Here is a 16,056-nt window from a genome sequence, read left to right as displayed (position 1 = left end):
TGAGCGATATGACCGCTCATATCGCTCAGTGACGTCACGCCCCCGCCAGCCCTGCATGAAGGTCGTGGACGACAGTCCACATCCTTCCTGCATGCCCTACCGACAGCGAAGATTGTTGCCGACCCGCGGGGCCGCGCATCGTTTGTCGCTGGCTGCATACACACTTAACGATAAAATGAGCGACGTCGCTCATTAAATCGTTAAGTGTGTATGGACCTTAAACAATTTGGTTTGGTTAATAAAATAATTTTGCACAGAACAGTGATGTTATACGAACATTTTCATTAAACATTTAAAAAATTAAATGTTTATTCTTACAGTGAAATTTTACATTTCTGAATAAAAAAAATAAATGTAAAAAAAGCGATGAAATTCTATAGACAAAAAACCTTACGGTTTCACATGTCCCATTAAGGCTTCTTAGACATGATCGAAATTTCAGAAGCCTGTTGTAACTCTTCCACTCAAACTCCAAAAAGCAATGAAATTCCGATCATTAAGGCTGACGCCTTAATGGACGAGTTCCTTGCGCAATACAGATATGGTATGCCATCACAGCCTGTGGGTAAGTGCAGATTCAGCACTCTCACAGAGTGAGATTGCTGTCACTCACACAATGGTGGAGCTGCTAATTCACAGATTTGTGTGCTCATTGGAATACACACATGCAGTCTATGCAACTGAAGGTCTGAGCGGAAGACAACGCTGCTCAGATGAGGTAAGAGTGTTGTTGATTGGAGGGAGGAGAGCGGTGTGGATGGGGGAACAGAAGTGTGTGGATAGAGGGAACACTAAGCAGCACTAATGGGGGGGACAGAGAAACACGGGGTAATTCAGACCGCAGCAGCAGCAGCGATTGCAGTCTGAATTAGTTTGTGAGGTGCGCACGTGCAATGGCCGCACTGCGCGTGCGTACCCCAGGAGCCCAGTGAGATGCTATCACCCTGCCTGATTGATAGGCAGAGGTGGTTGCGGGGAAGGAGGGGGGCGTGCAAACAGCGTTAGAATGCCATTGGCAGGGCATGGTCTGCACAACGGAGGCGTTTCCGGACCACTGGGGGGTGGGCTGTGGCGGTTATCCCCCTGCCAAGAGCGCAGGATCCACTAAATTTACCTTCAGGATGTCAGCTACATGAATAGGGTAAGAGTGGTGTGGATAGGGGGTAGATTAAGCAGCAAGTATGGGAAGGGAGACAGAGCGGTGCAGATGGGGGAAATGGTGCAGATGGGTTGAAAACACTGGCATGGATGGGTAGAAAACTGGTGCAGATGGGAGAGAAGACAGTGTGCCATGTACTGGAGGAGGCAGAGTGACGTTGAAGATGGAAACACTGAGCAGCACAGAGAGAAGAAAACGGTGGTACAGACAATGCACAGGTGGGGAAAGACAGATGGTACAGATAAGTTAGTACAGACTAGCACAGATGGGAGAACACAGCAGTAGGGATTGGGGAAGACCGGGCAGCATGGGGGTGTATAGGGGAAGTAAGTGTAGATGCATAGACCGTAGATGGGGTATTATAGTTTAGCAATTAACCAAGATGTTTGAGGGAGCTAAATGTGTATACTAAGTGAGATGGATGTATGGAGTTAGAAGGATGTTGTAACAAGGTGGCTTTGTTGTGTTGACTGAATGGGATGGTTGTGGGCACTGTGTGGGATGGGAGCACCACAAAACTGCTCAGACCTTCAGTTGCATAGACTGCATGTGTGTATTCCAATGAGCACACAAATCTGTGAATTAGCAGCTCCACCATTGTGTGAGTGACAGCAATCTCACTCTGTGAGAGTGCTGAATCTGCACTTACCCACAGGCTGTGATGGCATACCATATCTGTATTGCGCAAGGAACACGTCCATTAAGGCGTCAGCCTTAATGATCGGAATTTCATTGCTTTTTGGAGTTTGAGTGGAAGAGTTACAACAGGTTTCTGAAATTTCGATCATGTCTAAGAAGCCTTAATGGGACATGTGAAACCGTAAGGTTTTTTGTCTATGGAATATATATATATATATATATATATATCACAAACATATATGATTCATACATATATCACACACACATACATGATACATACATGAGAAAGACCTGGGATGGTGATGAGGCCAGGGCCCCCTGCTGATGTTGCGTTGAGGAAGGCAGTGTTCCAGGGCGGATGCCAGTCGGGGAGAGCGCCGCGCAGCCCGGGAAAAATACTGCTGAGGAGCTACATCTGGAAGAGCCCCTGGGAGGGAGAGTGCCACATGCCCCATCCTGCGTGGCAGACTCTGCAGGCCTGCACATGGGAAGGGAGGTCTCTGGCCACACGTACTCACCCTTCTGCTGAAGCCCCGCTGCTGTCCCCATCAGCGATCTCCAGCGGGGAGCGGGGCCAGGATGAACCTCAACCTGTGAGAACTATCTTCATGATCAAGAGATCTCATATGCAAGATAAGTATGTGTTGGGATAGGGCTGGGGAGGGCGGCTGCTCGGGCACACCCCCGTCAAGTTAAGGAGATTTAACTGAGGAAGCACAAGGGAACTCTCGTCTGGGGACAACAACTGCAGGGAGACCACATCTTTTCAGATGAACATGGGAGGGCAGAAGGCTGCCTAATACTGAAGCACCCTCAGACATTAAACCATATGCAACAACTATTGCAAGCATTCCTGGGGGAAGTTCTGCAGCAGACGGATTTGCATACGGTGATGTCATCCAAGCAGTGGGCCAAAGTTGGCTGGAACCCTCATCTGTATATGAAAAGAGAAAAGGGGCATGCAGGGCATGGCGGCCTTTTGCGGCGCTTGGATAACCCCAAGTTTGCATTAAACACCCCCACCCTCCTTCGGTGTGGGGCTCATGTTGGCCATGCCCAAGCCCCTGAAGCATTCAAGCTGATTTCTTGCAGCAGCTGGGCACTGTAACAGCTTCAGAGCTGCTCTACAAGACAAGTAAAAGGGTGTGGGCCCTGCAGCACCACCTGTAGTTTGCATACACACATATATAGGACAGCATCTCTTATATGCCCCAGGGTCAATAAAATAGTATCCTTGTCTAGGCTATCCATCCCCTCAGATAAGGTATTTGTCCATGCCGCTACAGCACTACACACCCAGGCCGACGCAATTGCCGGTCTGAGTAAGGTACCTGAATGTGTATAAATGGACTTCAGGGTAATCTCCTGTTTGCGGTCAGCACACTCTTTGAGGGTAGCCGTATCCTGGGACGGGAGGGCTACCTTCTTGGATAAGCGTGTTAATGCTTTGTCCACCCTAGGGGAGGATTCCCATCGTAACCTATCCGTTGATGGGAAAGGATACGCCATAAGAATCCTTTTGGAAATCTGCAGTCTTTTATCTGGAGATTCCCAAGCTTTTTCACATAACTCGTTCAGCTCGTGTGAGGGGGGAAAGGTTACCTCAGGCTTCTTTCCCTTGTACATATGTACCCTCTTGTCAGCGACAGGGGGTTCCTCTGTGATGTGCAAAACATCTTTTATTGCCATAATCATAAATCGAATGGATTTTGCCAATTTTGGCTGTAACTTTGCATCATCGTAATCGACACTGGAGTCAGAATCCGTGTCGGTGTCTGTGTCAACAATCTGGGATAGTGGGCGCTTATGAGACCCTGACAGTCCCTGCAACATAGGATCAGGCATGGGTTTAAATCCTGACTGTCCCAAAGCTTCTGCCTTGTCTAATCTTTTGTGCAATGAGTTTACACTAGCATTTAAAACATTCCACATATCCATCCAATCAGGTGTCGGCGGAGACACCACATTCATTTGCTCCCGCTCCTCTCTAATATAGCCTCCTTCCTCAGACATGTCGACACACGTGTACCGACACACTACACACACACAGGGAATGCTTTTTCTGAAGACAGTTTCCCCACAAGGCCCTTTGGAGAGACAGAGAGAGAGTATGTCAGCACACCCCCCAGCGCTATATAACCCAGGAATAAAACAGTAACTTAATGTTTGCCCAGTAGTGCTGCTGTATGTAATTTGCGAATTATGTGCCCCCCCCCCCCCTCTTTTCAACCCTCTTGTCTAACGTGGTATAAGCAGGGTAGAGTCCGGGGAGCTTCCTCTCAGCGGTGCTGTGGAGAAAAAATGGCGCTGGTGAGTGCTGAGGGAGAAGCCCCGCCCCCTCGGAGGCGGGCTTCTGTCCCGCTTAAACTGTAAAATTGGTGGGGGCTTATACATATATAAAGTGCCCAGCTGTATATATGTTATATTTTTGCGAAAGAGGTTTATATTGCTGCCCAGGGCGCCCCCCCTGCGCCCTGCACCCTTACAGTGACCGGAGTATGTGAGGTGTATGGGAGCAAAGGCGCACAGCTGCAGTGCTGTGCGTTACCTCAGTGAAGATCATGAAGTCTTCTGCCGCCTCTGAAGTCTTCTTTTCTTCTCATACTCACCCGGCTTCTATCTTCCGGCTCTGCGAGGGGGACGGCGGCGCGGCTCTGGGACGGACGGCGAGGGTGAGATCCTACGTACCAATCCCACTGGAGCTAATGGTGTCCAGTAGCCTAAGAAGCAGGACCTTGCAACTCAGATAGTAGGACTGCTTCTCTCCCCTCAGTCCCTCGATGAGGGAGTCTGTTGCCAGCAGTGCTCCCTGAAAATTAAAAACCTAACAAAATACTTTCTGTCAGAAAGCTCAGGAGAGCTCCTGAAAAGCACCCAGTCTCCACTGGGTACAGTATCAAACTGAGGTCTGGAGGAGGGGCATAGAGGGAGGAGCCAGTGCACACTCAGAACTAAAGTCTTTCTTAAAGTGCCCATGTCTCCTGCGGAGCCCGTCTATCCCCATGGTCCTTACGGAGTCCCCAGCATCCTCTAGGACGTTAGAGAAAATAGGATTTTAATACCTACCGGTAAATCCTTTTCTCTTAGTCCGTAGAGGATGCTGGGCACCCGTCCCAGTGCGTACTGTGTCTGCAGTTATTAAATGGCCCTTAACTCCAGAACATTTATGTGGAGATGAAAACATCCAAGGAAGACTTGACCATCTTCCTTGGATGTTTTCCCTCTGTGTGACTGCTCTCCAGCCTCGGAGGGTTGCATCCGTGGTCCCTAGGATCCCGTCCTGGATCCCGAACCATCGCCCCTCTAGGTGGTGAGAACTGTGCAGCCACCAATGGAGTGAGATTCTGGTCTTGGAAGACAGGATTATCCTCCGGTGCATGTGTAGGTGGGATCCGGACCACTTGTCCAACAGGTCCCACTGGAACACTCTGGCATGGAACCTGCCAAACTGAATGGCCTCGTAGGCCGCAACCATCTTCCCCAGCAACTGAATGCATTGATGGATTAACACTCTTGCTGGTTCCAGAATTTGTTTGACCAGACTCTGGATCTCCAGAGCCTTTCCACTAGAAGAAAACCTCTTCTGTGTCCAGTATCACTCCCAAAAACAACAACCGCGTCATTGGGACCTACTGCGATTTTGGCAAGTTTAGGAGCCAACCATGTTGTTGAAGAACTGTCAGGGAGAGTAGATGTTTTGCACCAACTGGTCCCTGGATCTCGCCTTTATCAGGAGATCATCCAAGTACGGGATAATTGTGACTCCTTGCTTGCGAAGGAGGACCATCATTTCCGCCATCACCCTGGTGAAAATCCTCGGAGCCGTGGACAGACCAAACGGCAACGTCTGAAATTGGTAATGACAATCCTGAATTGCAAACCTCAGGTAGCTTGATGCAGTGGCTAAATGGGAACATATAAGTAGGCATCATTTATGTCTACCAAAACCATGAAATCTCCTTTATCCCCCGGACTGGAGATCACTACCCTGAGAGATTCCATCTTGAAATTGAATTTCTTTAGGTAGAAATTAAGGGATTTCAGATTTAAGATTGGTCTGACTGAGCCGTCCGGCTTCTGGACCACGAAGAGGCTTGAATAAAAACCTTCTCCCTGCTGACTAAGGCTGATTTGAACAATCGGTGAGGGGGAACGTCTTGAAACCCCAGTTTGTACCCTTGGGACACTATTTGTAAAACCCACGAGTCCAGGTCCGAATGAATCTAGAACTGACTGAAGAGTTTTAGACGTGCCCCCCACTGGTGCGGGCTCCTGCAAGAGAGCCCCAGCGTCATGCAGTGGATTTGGCAGAAGCAGAGGACGATCTCTGCTCCTGCGATCTTGAAGAGGCTACAGACCTCTTCCCTCTTTTCCTTCCTCTACCTGCAAAGAAAGGGGAATCTTAACTTCTTGCATATCTATTGGGCCGAAATGACTGCGTCAGATAATGATGCGTCTTCATCCGTTGAGAGGGAACATAGGGCAAGAAGGATGACTTACCTGCGGGAGCTGCCGAGATCAAATTAACTAGGCCGTCGCCAAACAAGGCTTCACCTTCATAGGGAAGAGACTCCCTTTCTTCTTGGAGTCAGCATCAGCATTCCCTTGGTGAATCCACAATGCCCTCCTATCCGAGACTGCCATGAAATTGGCCCGTGAGCACTTGTGCCCGGTGTAGGATTTTTAAATATGTGTAGTTTACTGTATGCAAGGGTTTAAAACCTTTTAGGAACTGAGATCTAAGGTGTATTACATGTAGTTTAAAAAAAACAAAAAAGGTTTATTTTATGGCAGTAGTTTCCAAACTGGGGTTCTTGCACTGGTAGCATAGTTTGGTGGTCCAGGACCAATTAAAATTATTTATACTTTATTAAATTGGCAAAACCATTCCCTCACAACATAACTGAACCTGAGGATGACATGCTATAAACACAATTTACTTAATTTTATATTTTTTTCTGAATTTCTCAATAAAAAAAACTTTGGCCTAGGGGTGCCGTGAAACAAATTTTGATACTCTAGGGCAGGGGTGTCAAACCCATGGGCCGCATGCCGCCCCCAATGCATCCTTTTGTGGCCCACAGGCCGGGGTCCGGCAGGGGTCCTTTTGTGGCCCGATCACCTTGCTTAGAGCGAGGGCAGGAGAGTGCAGCCAGAGTCTTTGCTTTCTATGTGCGGCACCATCTTCCCGAAGAGATCACCGGGAAGATAGTGCCTCTTCCACTGGCTACAGCACAGGTATACTGGGGTGGGGTAGCAAACTGGGGGCCCCAATGGGCCCCTCCAGCAGTCCCTCTACCAAAACACGTCTTTTGGTGGTTTTGCGGTGTTGTTATAACTACATGGTGACGATACTGTAGCACAGAGATTTTCAACCATTTACAACTCACGTCACACAGAACAAGATTTAAATATTGACAAGGCACACTGAAATATAATGGTGATGCATGGTGCAGTATCGTGTCCTAGGATGTCATGTCGCAGCTTCTCCATAGGTAACGCCTGAACAGGCCCGGTGACAGGGGGGACAAAGGGGACACTTGTTCAGGGCTCCAAGTATTAAGAACAGAAATAATGGGGCCACAGTGCCAATATTGCTTTTTAAAGTGTATCCACCAACTGCTCAATTTAAGCAGGAAAACAATTAACAGGCCAACTAAACCCTCCCCCCTCCTTTTACCCCATCACTTTGTCCAGTCCCTGTGGTCCATACTGTATTGCCATTATTATGCATGTTGCTGTGCTGGCCCTTTTCTGAATGTCCCTGCCACCGCCACCGAAGAGCTGGATAGCCCAGTATGAAAACCACCTGCTGGCCTCACTGACGGTCCGAGTCAAAGGCTCCATTTTTTTTAAAGATCCCTCTGCCAAGTTAAGGGGGGTTGAGGGGGCCCCAGAGATATCAGTGCACTGGGCCCCGAGATTTCTGTTGCTGGCCCTGACCCTCAGGGGCGTATCTACCCCTTGGCCAGGATGGCACTTGCCAGGGGCACCATCCAGCTGTGCTAACCGTGGCTAAGGGATAGAGTTCTGCAGTCTCGAAAGGGCGCTATGGCAATCAGCGTGGGACTGACCAATTAGACGGTGAGGGAAGGATACTGAAATTGTCCCAACCCTGTTACAGTTTGAAACGCCCCTCAACTGCTGTCCACTGCTTCACTCCTAGCTCTGCCCCTTTGAAATTATTAATCCCTACCCCCCGGTAGGCGGAGTTCTCCAGGCCCATACTCAGGAGTCACCACTGCTGTACATTATGTGCCGGTTGTAGAGGCAGAGCGGGGAACATCAGAGATCGCCACAAATTACACAGTGGGCAAGGAGATGGCTGGAGACAGCTGCACAGCCATGCCTTGCAAGTTCGAGAGAGCTGTTGAATTTCAGCACTTCAAGTCAGAGCCTGCCCCCTGCTGCCCAAGCAGTCCGTGACAGTTAGTGTCGAGGAGGGGGGGATTTGTGCATGTGTGCTATCAGTGTGTGTGTGTGTGGGGGGGTGGAGGATGTGTGTGACTGTGAGGGAGCTGTCAGTGTCAGTGGGGAGAGGAGCAGGAGGGAGTTGTCAGTGTGTGGAAGTGATGAGAGTTGTCAGTACTGGGGAAATGTGTGTGTGTGTGTGTGTGTGTACTAGATTTAGGAGTGTGTGTTTGTGAGAGGTTTCAGTTGGGGAATTAGAGTTCATACAGTAATTAAATGTTTTCATATTGAGAACTACATCTCCCAGCATATACAGTGTGCTGGGGATGCTAACAAGCTTTATTTAAAAGTTTAAAAAACATTGCTTTTATGACTGCAATGGTTTAAAAGGGAGAGCTATAAATCAATTTATCAGTGAATGATCGCAGTTTGAGCTGTTACATTTTACTGAACCACCTATCCCTCCACACTCACTACCTGTCCTCAGGATACATTTACCATCCCGGCAGACGGTATACCGGCGGTCATTTGACCGATGTTGGAATCCTGACACCACTTGGGAGACTGGTGCCGGCACACAGACAGCCAACATCCCGAAGGCGAGTATTGGAGGGAGGGTTAGGACCGGGGGAGCGGGTGATAGGGAAGGCACTAGGAGGGGGGGGGGGTTAGTCCTAGCTGCCACCCCCTGAGGGTTAGCCCTATCCGCCACCCCCCCCAGAGGGTTAGGATTAGGTATCATGTGACTGCTGGAATCCCGAGCGCCGGATGCCATACCCAACCCCCTTTACTTTTTCAGGCATTTCTATCTCTCCTCTCTCTATGGTGTTCCGATTGCCCACTTTCCCTTGTGCTTTTCTCTCTCTCTCCTTTGTTTAGAGCATCAGTTTCTGTAGTCCACTTTATCCTTATTTTTTCCAGTGTTTCACTATCTCTCTGATGTAATGAGGATGTATGGTCTAGAGGGATCAGTAATGCATTGTACTGTATAGAGGCGTCAGGGATGTAGCGTAGGGTATAGAGGCGTCAGGGATGTAGCGTAGGTTATAGAGGCATCAGGAATGTAGCGTAGGGAATAGAGGCATCAGGGATGTAGCGTAGGGTATAGAGGCGTCAGGGATGTAGCATAGGGAATAGAGGCGTCAGGGATGTAGCGTAGGGAATAGAGGCATCAGGGATTTAGCTTAGGGAATATAGGCATCAGGGATGTACTAGCAGGTATATAGAGGTCAGTGTACTGTATAGAGGGGTCAGTAATGCAGTGATGGTTATAGAAAGGTCAGTGATGTAGTGTAGGGTATAGAGGGGTCAGTTATGTAGTGTGGGGTAAAGAGGGGTCAGTAAAGATACTAAGCTGAAGTACTTAGAACACTTCTTGAATTAAGACACAACCTGCAAGAAAAAGTATGCAATATGGGTGAAAAGGCAAATGTCAGAGGTCTGATACAAGTAACCAGCTCCACACCTTGCACCACATAGCGTTATGTTAAACTGGGATATGTTCTTTTTTGGTGTGTGTGTATGTGTGTGGGGGGGGGGGGGTGCCAAAGGAAATTTTTGCCATTGGCTCCTTTGGTCTAGAACCAGCCCTGATCACAAAATATTTTTGTCTAAGCAGACTGGACATTGATCAGCGTTGGCTCATTCTCAGCCCCCCGCCCAGCCTCTGCTGCCAACAGACTGCTATTAGCTAGTTAACCTTCTGCCTTCCCTATCTATGACACAGACTGCTGCTAATGCTACCAGACTGTTCCCAGTGGCTTCACACCAACAGTGAATCCCAGCCGATGATGTAGGGCAGCGTGTGGGGGAGGGGGTCAGTTGCTGTGGCTCCAACATGGTAACCGCCAATGGACTGCAATGCTTTATCGAAAGGGGGGGCGCCAGTCCCTTACTTTGCCAGGGGCGCTTGGACCCCTAGCTACACCTCTGTTGACCCTAACCGATACCCCTAAACTAACCATAATTCCTGCAGTAAAAATCCATGTTTCTATGTATATAGGGGGTCATTCCGAGTTGATCGCATGCTGCCGTTGTTCGCTGCGTAGCAATCAGTTGAAAAAAATGGCTAATCTGTGCATGCGCATGCTCCGTAATGTGCATGCGCATCGTACGGGTACAAAGTCCATTGTGGTTTTGCACTAGTTCTAGCGATTATTCCAATCACAGAACAGGCCACAAGGAGATTGACAGAAAGAGGGCGTTTCTGGGTGGCAACTGACCGTTTTCAGGGAGTGCTTGGAAAAATGCAGGCGTGGCAGAAGAAATGCAGACGTGGCTGGGCATTCGCTGGATGGGTGTGTGACATCAAAAGCCGTCCCTCGGTTGTTAGAATCAACGCACACGAAGTGTAACTACAGTGCTGGTCTTATTTTGAAATGATTTTGCAGGCGCTCTGCTGCTCAAGTGTTCGCACTTCTCCAAAGTGAATATACACTCTCCAGTGGGCAGCGACAATGCGTTTGCATGGCTGCTAAAAACTGCTAGCGAGCAATCAACTCAGAATGACCCCCATAGTGTATTGCAAGAAAATATCTGTAAATCCAATGGTACCGTAAGTGCGGTATATACTCGCACTTCTTTGCGGGGTGAGAACATCTCCCCTAAGTGAAGTCAGCCCTATGAATAGAGTTTGTGTGATCCCTGTGCAGCAGTCACAGAAAGGGTTCATCTCTGCAGTTTGTCACTCAAATTACATTGCTGCATTTTTTTCTAGAAGTGGATCTGAGAGCTGTTACCCGCAGACCAGCTACAATAATTATCCTGGGTACTCACTAGACCAGTGGTTCTCAAACTGCACCCTGGGGTGCCTCAGGACACTTGCAGGGGTGCCTTGGATTGGTGGTCCAGGACCAATTCAAAATATTTATAGTTAGTGTTATAGGCAAAACCAGTGCTGTTGGCTGGCAATCATAACATATGTGCACAAGCAGAAGCAAATCCTGTCCCCTACCAAAGGGCCAGTGCTAGGGTGTTTGGCGCCTCCCTGCAAACTATTAATTTGGGCCCTCTCTCCAATACTTAATAAAGGGACAGTGCGCTCCTTAAAAAAAGAAGGTGTGGTATCACAAGGAAGGGGCATGGCCACACAATAGCACCCCAAATCAAAATACGCCACACAGTAGCACTATCTTATTGTCATTACACCGCATGTAATAATAATAATAATAATACCCACAGTCGCAGTGCCCTTTATACACATAACCACCATATCAGTGCAGCTTACACACATAATGCCAACAGTAGCAGTGCCCCTTCTACACATGCCCACGGTGGCAATCCTTTACATGGCAAATATCAACCTGGTTTTGCCATGTAAAGGATTGCCACTTTAAAAACAAACAATCAAACAAAAACAAAAAAAACAACAGGAAAAAACACAAAATCTCTCACTTTCTGATTCTCACACCCTATTACATTCCTCTCTATATATTTAAATGTTTCTATTACTGTATGTTCCCTCTTCCCTTCTCCAAACTATACACATCAACATTTTTTAGTATTTCCAGGTAAGTTTTGTGATGTAGGCCATGCACAATTTTAGTTGCCCTAATGTATTTACAGCCTTCTGGAGATATGGCTTCTGGAACTGAACACAGGATTCTAAATGTGGCTGTACCAAGGACCTATACAGTGGCATTACAGGTTGAGTATCCCTTATCCAAAATGCTTGGGACCAGAGGAATTTTGGATATCGTATTTTTCTGTATTTTGGAATAATTGCATACCATAACGAGATATTATGGTGATGGGACCTAAATCTAAGCACAGAAGGCATTTATGTTTCATATACACCTTATACACACAGCCTGAAGGTCATTTTAGCCAATATTTTTTATAACTTTGTGCATTAAACAAAGTGTGTGTACATTCACAGAATTCATTTATGTTTCATATACACCTTATACACACAGTCTGAAGTTCATTTAATACAATATTTTTAATAACTTTGAGTATTAAACAAAGTTTGTGTACACTGAGCCATCAAAACACAAAGGTTTCACTATCTCAGTCTCACTCAAAAAAGTCCGTATTTCGGAATATTCCGTATTTCGGAATATTTGGATATGGGATACTCAACCTGTATTACTTTTTTCTGCTACTGGTTCTTTAACCTATGCAAACAAGCATCTGACTTGCCTTTCCTATTGCTTTGTTACATTGCTTACCTGAAATAGTAATACTTAGATAGCTTTCCTCTTGCCATTATAATGCCCTTAATATTATAGTTAGCCTTTGCATTTTTGAGACGTGTATGATTTTGCATTTTTTGGCATTAAATGTTGCCATGTTCTTGACCATTCCTCTAGTCCAGGGGCGGAACTGCCAGAGACAACGGAGTCAGTTGCCGCCGGGCTCCAGCCCTAAAGGGGCTTCCTCCATTGCCCCCCGGCTGTTACAAGCCCTTCCTACTAAATAGACAAAGGCGCTACCAGCAGGGTCTCGCAGTTTGTACATTCCATGCCGTAACACCCTTCTTTCCACCTTCACAATGAAGCTATTGGTACTTTGCAAAAAAAAAAATTATTAGCATTGCAACTCAGCAGATCAATGCAGTGTGCAGCCACACACTCCATATATCTGCTCAGCCACAAAGCTGATTATTTCTTCACAAAGTACAAGGTGAGCTCCAAATAGAATTCTCTAGCTTAGATTATACCTTTCTATGCAAGGGTAAATAGCTCAATTGTTTGACTGCAATGCCACAGGAAATGGTTTGGATCCAAGACAGTGTGACTGAATAATAAAGAAACCTTAAGATGAGTTCATGAATGTTGTATAAGTATTAGTGAGAGAAGGGGTCAGGAGCATGCTAGGCTGCAAAAAATAAGGTAGGCTGCAAGTGAAAGTAATGATCTCCTATATATTTTCCCAGATCTGTCACTCTGTGTGGCTAACTCTGGGGGAAGTCACAGCAATGGGCGGAGACGGCAACTGCAGGACGATACACCAGTGCCAGCAGCAGACCGTAACAAAGTGACAGATCAGGGAGAATATATAGGAGGTAGGGAGGTGGCCATGGTACATGGCTGGCCAAGGGACACTAGCTCATGTACCCCTTTACCACTGAGGCTGGCCACCAAGGATGGACCTGTCACCAGTGCACATGCAATAACCTCTTCTGCTGCCCTCTTTGCAACTCAGATTGCCCAGTGCTCCCCTTCGCTAACAGTCCACAAAGTTTCCCCATCTCACGATCTGCCTCCTCACCCCCACTTTCATCTCTACAGCACACGCGCATATCATACAAGATCCCATCATGCGTACGTAGGTCTGAAATGCAAGAGGGAGGTTGGGGGGAGATTGGCATGCGCCAGCAACACCACACAGCTCACTGTGACCACAGTGGAGAGGCGCTGCAACAGGACAATACACCAACCTCGGAGCAAGGAACTGCGTCGGTCAGGAGGAGAACTATTTCAATAGCATAAAAAGGTTAATGCGTCCCACCCTATGGACACCAGACTCATCAAGTCACTGTTGCCAGAGTCTCATACAATGACTCTGAACCTCTAAGCACACTATTTGACTGTCCACACCCTGCTGTGCCTATTACCCATCTCCTCCACCACCCTCAACACTGACCCACACATCATTCACCCACAAAGATACAATAAAGGTAGTTTGGATAAATTAGCTAAATGAAATGGATTTAACCAATTTATCTAAATGACCATTTTTGGATGTTTTCCAGTGTTTGTGAACAAATGGTCAATTGTAATTTGCTGCCACATATTAGCATAATTTTGTTTCAACTAGAAAAAAAAATTGGACAGATAATCTAAGTGTGGATCCAGTTTAAAGGTCCGTATTCACGGCCCGATTTTGGGGAGAGATGTGTGCTGAGCGAACTGCTCAGCACACATCTCTCCCCCCGCTCAGCACAGCGTGATGTGTGCTGAGCGTACGGGGGGTGGGGGGGGCGCTCATTTCACCCCCTGTGTAGGGCATTCTGTGTGTATCCAGCTTAACAGGTGTGAGCATCATACAACTACTGACTTGCGAGTAACTATACAGCAGCTCCATACCTTGTGACTTGAAGAAACACCAGTTAACCCCGGGAATGCTGCAGTCAAAGCAACAATTCCTCTTCTTCAATTACCATTTTAATAATAGGGTAAAGAAAATGAAGTGGATTTTTGAAAGAAAATAATACTGTCAATATACTATTAAAACAAATTAAAATGGTAAAAGTTATTGTACTTTAAGTAAAAATAAAAGAGACAAAATATCAATCCCAGTTTTGGATTACTTTAATTAACAAAAAAAATGCATATTGCAGAGGATAGTTTCAATCTGCCTACCTCTGGGTTATGGGCCCAGCATGCTTCCATTGCAGTACTCTGCTGCACATGTAAGTGCAAGAGATCCTGAAGCACTCACTCATCATGGGAAAGTACCAATGTGTTTCTTCGTTGGTTGATGGAAGAAACATCTTACAAAAACTCTCCAGATTATTGACTTTTTAAAGTTTTTCTAGGAAACGTTTTAGATGAATGCTTATTAGCCTTTGTCAGTATGGACTTTTGCAAAGTGTCTCTGTGGCGCAATCGGTTAGTGTGTTTGGCTATTAACCAAAAGGTTGGTGGTTCAATCCCACCCAGGGACGTAATTAACCTTGTGATCAGATTTTGGTGATATTTAAGTAGACAAGTCAAAATTTCAAACCTCCTCTTATGGTGTAGGGTACATGGCCTTCTCTGATGTAATCAGAGTTAGATTTGATTCAGTGATTTTATAAAAAACAGCTAGGAAGCACAATTTAGCAGTGGGTTGCAGAGAAAAAAAATATGCTGGCAGAAAAATCCAATCGAGTGATTAAACAGCTCTTCATTTTCTGGCTTTATTTTTATGCTAACAAATTTGTTCTCTGAAAAGTGTCCACAAAGCCAAGTCTCTGATTAACACCTTTGTAAGGATGGTTTTTCACCTATTACTAAATTAAACTTGCTTCATTGGAAAGGCAGCAAGATGCATCCTCATTTCAATGTCTACTGAAATAATACAAGTTGACACCAGGAAACATTAACGCCACTGCATCCTTGCTGCTTTCTCATGTGGAAGTCTGTTTAATGTGAAAACAAATGTGTGTGTTTTTTTCAACCTGGAAGCCCAACATCGATTAAGATCGATCTTAAATAGACCCCTGGGTTTTAAGGATAACCATGGTTGAGTCCAATGGTTAATTCACATTGACCGAAGTTCTAATTAAGTCACCTGTGCTCAAGCATGATATCCTTAAAATCTGGATTGCAATGACAGCATTTTGGAACTATGCCTAAGGGTTTAATTTTTACATTTATCCACTGACAATAAATCTACCTACAATATCCCTGTAACTGTTATGATTACAGTATTTCACTAAATAATTTAATTTGCTGAACCTTCTGTAAAAAGAAATATTAAGCTGCTGTAATTCCCAGATGCAGCAAATTTGTTAGCTAGTGGGCAAAACCATGTGCACTGCAGGGATGGGGGGGGGGGGCAGATATAACATTTGCAGAGAGATTTAGGTGGGTTATATTGTTTGTGTGCAGGGTAAATACTGGCTGTTTTGTTTTTACACTGCAATTTAGATTTCAGTTTGAACACACCGCACCAAAATCTAACTCTCTCTGCACATATTATACACCCCCCCCACTGCAGTGTACATGGTTTTAGCTAATAAATTTGCTGCTGTGATCAGATCTGAGTTAAGCCCTATGTATTTGGCACTGGCAAAGGGTTAGAGGCCTTGCTGTAGAGCTCACACCTTTCTTATCATGCATTGTAATATTTCCTATGTCCTGATGTTGTGCTCTCTGCTCCATCCAAGTAAACAGCAATGTAGCATGGCTATCAAAGAG

At 46.3% G+C, this 16,056-nt stretch overlaps 1 non-coding gene across 1 annotated transcript; it reads left to right on the top strand.

The window, feature by feature from the left end:
• Positions 1-14,745: 14,745 nt before the first annotated feature.
• TRNAN-AUU (transfer RNA asparagine (anticodon AUU)) lies at positions 14,746-14,819 on the top strand. Its single transcript has one exon. It is a non-coding gene; the product is annotated as a tRNA-Asn (tRNA).
• Positions 14,820-16,056: the final 1,237 nt, after the last annotated feature.

Source organism: Pseudophryne corroboree, unplaced genomic scaffold, assembly GCF_028390025.1.
Source record: "Pseudophryne corroboree isolate aPseCor3 unplaced genomic scaffold, aPseCor3.hap2 scaffold_1110, whole genome shotgun sequence".
Taxonomy (NCBI): Eukaryota; Metazoa; Chordata; class Amphibia; order Anura; family Myobatrachidae; genus Pseudophryne; species Pseudophryne corroboree.
This window is presented reverse-complemented; position numbering and strand designations above follow the sequence as displayed.